The sequence below is a fragment of the Rhipicephalus microplus genome, chromosome 9, assembly GCF_043290135.1.
Source record: "Rhipicephalus microplus isolate Deutch F79 chromosome 9, USDA_Rmic, whole genome shotgun sequence".
Taxonomy (NCBI): Eukaryota; Metazoa; Arthropoda; class Arachnida; order Ixodida; family Ixodidae; genus Rhipicephalus; species Rhipicephalus microplus.
The window spans coordinates 134,885,151-134,890,983 of NC_134708.1; the positions used below are offsets into that span (position 1 = coordinate 134,885,151).

Here is a 5,833-nt window from a genome sequence, read left to right on the forward strand (position 1 = left end):
TAACAGCCGATCGCGCTAACCAATTGCGCCACGGAGACAGTCCTGCTCCACTCTCACCACCGTCAGAACATTTCTTCAGAGCTATCAGCCCAAAGAAAAAAAGCACCGCACCACCACTGGGTGGGCTCGAACCTCCAACATTTCGGTTTACAGCCGATCGCGCTAGCCAATTGCGCCACGGAGGCAGTCGTGCTCCACTCTCACCACCATCAGAAGATATCTTCAAAGCTATCGGCGCAATGAAAAAAGCAACACACCACTCCCGGGAGGGCTTGAACCTCCAACCTTTCGGTTAACAGCCGAGCGCGCTAGCCAATTGCGCCACGGAGACAGTCCTGCTCCACTCTCACCACCATCAGAACATATCTTCAAAGCTATCAGCCCAAAGAAAAAAAAGCGCCGCACCACCACCGGGTGGGCTCGAACCTCCAAGCTTTCGGTTAACAGCCGATTGCGCTAGCCAACTGCGCCACGGAGACAGTCGTGCTCCACTCTCACCACCATCAGAACTTATCTTCAAAGCAATCAGCGCAAAGAAAAAAGGAACACACCACTCCCGGGAGGGCTCGAAACACCAACCTTTCGGTTTACAGCCGATCGCGCTAGCCCAATGCGCCACGGAGACAGTCTTGCTCCACTCTCACCACCATTAGAACATATCTTCAAAGCTATCAGCCCAAAAAAAAAGCGCCGCACCACCACCGGGTGGGCTCGAACCTCCAACCTTTCGGTTAACAGCCGATCGCGCTAGCCAATTGCGCCACGAAGACAGTCGTGCTCCACTCTCACCACCGTCAGAACATATCTTCAAAGCTATCAGCGCAAAGAAAAAAGCAACACACCCCTCACGGGAGGTCTCGAACCTCCAACTTTTCGGTTAACAGCCGATCGCGCTAGCCCATTGCGCCACGGAGACAGTCTTGCTCCACTCTCACCACCATCAGAACATATCTTCAAAGCTATCAGAGCAAAGAAAAAAGCAACACACCCCTCCCGAGAGGACTCCAACCTCCAAATTTTCGGTTAACAGCCGATCGCGCTAGCCAATTGCGCCACGGAGACAGTTCTGCTCCACTCTCACCACCATCAGAACATATCTTCAAAGCTATCAGCCCAAAGAAAAAAAAAGCGCCGCACCACCACCGGGTGGGCTCGAACCTCCGACCTTTCGGTTAACAGCTGATCGCGCTAGCCAATTGCGCCACGGAGACAGTCGTGCTCCACTCTCACCACCATCAGAACATATCTTCAAAGCTATCAGCCCAAAGAAAAAAAAAGCGCCGCACCACCACCGGGTGGGCTCGAACCTCCAAGCTTTCGGTTAACAGCCGATCACGCTAGCCAACTGCGCCACGGAGACAGTCGTGCTCCACTCTCACCACCATCAGAACTTATCTTCAAAGCAATCAGCGCAAAGAAAAAAGGAACAAACCACACCCGGGAGGGCTCAAAACTCCAACCTTTCGGTTTACAGCCGATCGCGCTAGCCCACTGCGCCACGGAGACAGTCTTGCTCCACTCTCACCACCATTAGAACATATCTTCAAAGCTATCAGCCCAAAAAAAAGCGCCGCACCACCACCGGGTGGGCTCGAACCTCCGACCTTTCGGTTAACAGCTGATCGCGCTAGCCAATTGTGCCACGGAGACAGTCGTGCTCCACTCTCACCACCATCAGAACATATCTTCAAAGCTATCAGCGCAAAGAAAAAAGCAACACACCCCTCCCGGGAGAACTCGAACCTCCAACTTTTCGGTTAACAGCTGATCGCGCTAGCCAATTGCGCCACGGAGACAGTTCTGCTCCACTCTCACCACCATCAGAACATATCTTCAAAGCTATCAGCCAAAAGAAATAAAGCGCCGCACCACCACTGGGTGGGCTCGAACCTCCGACCTTTCGGTTAACAGCCGATCGCGCTAGCCAATTGCGCCACGGAGATAGTCGGGCTCCACTCTCACCACCATCAGAACTTATCTTCAAAGCTATCAGCGCAAAGAAAAAAGCAACACACTACTCCCGGGAGGGCTCGAAACTCCAACCTTTCGTTTAACAGCCGATTGCGCTAGCCCATTGCGCCACGGAGACAGTCTTGCTCCACTCTCACCACCATCAGAACATATCTTCAAAGCTATCAGCCCAAAGAAAAAAAAGCGCCGCACCACCACCGGGTGGGCTTGAACCTCCAACCTTTCGGTTAACAGCCGATCGCGCTAGCCAATTGCGCCACGGAGACGTTCGTTCTCCACTCTCACCACCGTCAGAACATATGTTCAAAGCTATCAGCGCAAAGAAAAAAGCAACACACCCCTCACGGGAGGTCTCGAACCTCCAACTTTTCGGTTAACAGCCGATCGCGCTAACCAATTGCGCCACGGAGACAGTCCTGCTCCACTCTCACCACCGTCAGAACATTTCTCCAGAGCTATCAGCCCAAAGAAAAAAAAGCGCCGCACCACCACTGGGTGGGCTCGAACCTCCAACATTTCGGTTAACAGCCGATCGCGCTAGCCATTTGCGCCACGGAGACAGTCGTGCTCCACTCTCACCACCATCAGAACATATCTTCAAAGCTATCAGCCCAAAGAAAAAAGCAACACACCCCTCACGGGAGGTCTCGAACCTCCAACATTTCGGTTAACAGCCGATCGCGCTAACCAATTGCGCCACGGAGACAGTCCTGCTCCACTCTCACCACCGTCAGAACATTTCTTCAGAGCTATCAGCCCAAAAAAAAAAAGCACCGCACCACCACTGGGTGGGCTCGAACCTCCAACATTTCGGTTAACAGCCGATAGCGCTAGCCAATTGCGCCACGGAGGCAGTCGTGCTCCACTCTCACCACCATCAGAAGATATCTTCAAAGCTATCGGCGCAATGAAAAAAGCAACACACCACTCCCGGGAGGGCTTGAACCTCCAACCTTTCGGTTAACAGCCGAGCGCGCTAGCCAATTGCGCCACGGAGACAGTCCTGCTCCACTCTCACCACCATCAGAACATATCTTCAAAGCTATCAGCCCAAAGAAAAAAAAAAGCGCCGCACCACCACCGGGTGGGCTCGAACCTCCAAGCTTTCGGTTAACAGCCGATTGCGCTAGCCAACTGCGCCACGGAGACAGTCGTGCTCCACTCTCACCACCATCAGAACTTATCTTCAAAGCAATCAGCGCAAAGAAAAAAGGAACACACCACTCCCGGGAGGGCTCGAAACACCAACCTTTCGGTTTACAGCCGATCGCGCTAGCCCAATGCGCCACGGAGACAGTCTTGCTCCACTCTCACCACCATTAGAACATATCTTCATAGCTATCAGCCCAAAAAAAAAAGCGCCGCACCACCACCGGGTGGGCTCGAACCTCCAACCTTTCGGTTAACAGCCGATCGCGCTAGCCAATTGCGCCACGAAGACAGTCGTGCTCCACTCTCACCACCGTCAGAACATATCTTCAAAGCTATCAGCGCAAAGAAAAAAGCAACACACCCCTCACGGGAGGTCTCGAACCTCCAACGTTTCGGTTAACAGCCGATCGCGCTAGCCCATTGCGCCACGGAGACAGCCTTGCTCCACTCTCACCACCATCAGAACATATCTTCAAAGCTATCAGCCCAAAGAAAAAAAAAGCGCCGCACCACCACCGGGTGGGCTCGAACCTCCAACCTTTCGGTTAACAGTCGATCGCGCTAGCCATTTGCGCCACGGAGACAGTCGTGCTCCACTCTCACCACCATCAGAACATATCTTCAAAGCTATCAGCCCAAAGAAAAAAGCAACACACCCCTCACGGGAGGTCTCGAACCTCCAACTTTTCGGTTAACAGCCGATCGCGCTAACCAATTGCGCCACGGAGACAGTCCTGCTCCACTCTCACCACCGTCAGAACATTTCTTCAGAGCTATCAGCCCAAAGAAAAAAAGCGCCGCACCACCACTGGGTGGGCTCGAACCTCCAAAATTTCGGTTAACAGCCGATCGCGCTAGCCAATTGCGCCACGGAGACAGTCGTGCTCCACTCTCACCACCATCAGAAGATATCTTGAAAGCTATCGGCGCAATGAAAAAAGCAACACACCACTCCCGGGAGGGCTTGAACCTCCAACCTTTCGGTTAACAGCCGAGCGCGCTAGCCGATTGCGCCACGGAGACAGTCCTTCTCCACTCTCACCACCATCAGAACATATCTTCAAAGCTATCAGCCCAAAGAAAAAAAAGCGCCGCACCACCACCGGGTGGGCTCGAACCTCCAAGCTTTCGGTTAACAGCCGATCGCGCTAGCCAACTGCGCCACGGAGACAGTCGTGCTCCACTCTCACCACCATCAGAACTTATCTTCAAAGCAATCAGCGCAAAGAAAAAAGAAACACACCACTCCCGGGAGGGCTCGAAACTCCAACCTTTCGGTTTACAGCCGATCGCGCTAGCCCAATGCGCCACGGAGACAGTCTTGCTCCACTCTCACCACCATTAGAACATATCTTCAAAGCTATCAGCCCCAAAAAAAAAAGCACCGCACCACCACCGGGTGGGCTCGAACCTCCAACCTTTCGGTTAACAGCCGATCGCGCTAGCCAATTGCGCCACGAAGACAGTCGTGCTCCACTCTCACCACCATCAGAACATATCTTCAAAGCTATCAGCGCAAAGAAAAAAGCAACACACCCCTCCCGGGAGAACTCGAACCTCCAACTTTTCGGTTAACAGCTGATCGCGCTAGCCAATTGCGCCACGGAGACAGTTCTGCTCCACTCTCACCACCATCAGAACATATCTTCAAAGCTATCAGCCAAAAGAAAAAAAGCGCCGCACCACCACTGGGTGGGCTCGAACCTCTGACCTTTCGGTTAACAGCCGATCGCGCTAGCCAATTGCGCCACGGAGATTGTCGGGCTCCACTCTCACCACCATCAGAACTTATCTTCAAAGCTATCAGCGCAAAGAAAAAAGCAACACACTACTCCCGGGAGGGCTCGAAACTCCAACCTTTCGTTTAACAGCCGATTGCGCTAGCCCATTGCGCCACGGAGACAGTCTTGCTCCACTCTCACCACCATCAGAACATATCTTCAAAGCTAGCAGCCCAAAGAAAAAAAAGCGCCGCACCACCACCGGGTGGGCTCGAACCTCCAACCTTTCGGTTAACAGCCGATCGCGCTAGCCAATTGCGCCACGGAGACGTTCGTTCTCCACTCTCACCACCGTCAGAACATATCTTCAAAGCTATCAGCGCAAAGAAAAAAGCAACACACCCCTCACGGGAGGTCTCGAACCTCCAACTTTTCGGTTAACAGCCGATCGCGCTAACCAATTGCGCCACGGAGACAGTCCTGCTCCACTCTCACCACCGTCAGAACATTTCTTCAGAGCTATCAGCCCAAAGAAAAAAAAGCGCCGCACCACCACTGGGTGGGCTCAAACCTCCAACATTTCGGTTAACAGCCGATCGCGCTAGCCATTTGCGCCACGGAGACAGTCGTGCTCCACTCTCACCACCATCAGAACATATCTTCAAAGCTATCAGCCCAAAGAAAAAAGCAACACACCCCTCACGGGAGGTCTCGAACCTCCAACTTTTCGGTTAACAGCCGATCGCGCTAACCAATTGCGCCACGGAGACAGTCCTGCTCCACTCTCACCACCGTCAGAACATTTCTTCTGAGCTATCAGCCCAAAGAAAAAAAGCGCCGCACCACCACTGGGTGGGCTCGAACCTCCAACATTTCGGTTAACAGCCGATCGCGCTAGCCAATTGCGCCACGGAGGCAGTCGTGCTCCACTCTCACCACCATCAGAACATATCTTCAAAGCTATCGGCGCAATGAAAAAAGCAACACAC

The 5,833-nt window shown here is 53.2% G+C and overlaps 2 non-coding genes across 2 annotated transcripts; both read right to left on the minus strand.

Moving 5' to 3' along the window:
- Nucleotides 1-257: 257 nt before the first annotated feature.
- On the minus strand, nucleotides 258-334 carry TRNAN-GUU (transfer RNA asparagine (anticodon GUU)). The gene has a single exon. It is a non-coding gene; the product is annotated as a tRNA-Asn (tRNA).
- A 2,562-nt stretch (nucleotides 335-2,896) lies between these two features.
- TRNAN-GUU (transfer RNA asparagine (anticodon GUU)) lies at nucleotides 2,897-2,973 on the minus strand. The gene has a single exon. It is a non-coding gene; the product is annotated as a tRNA-Asn (tRNA).
- Nucleotides 2,974-5,833: the final 2,860 nt, after the last annotated feature.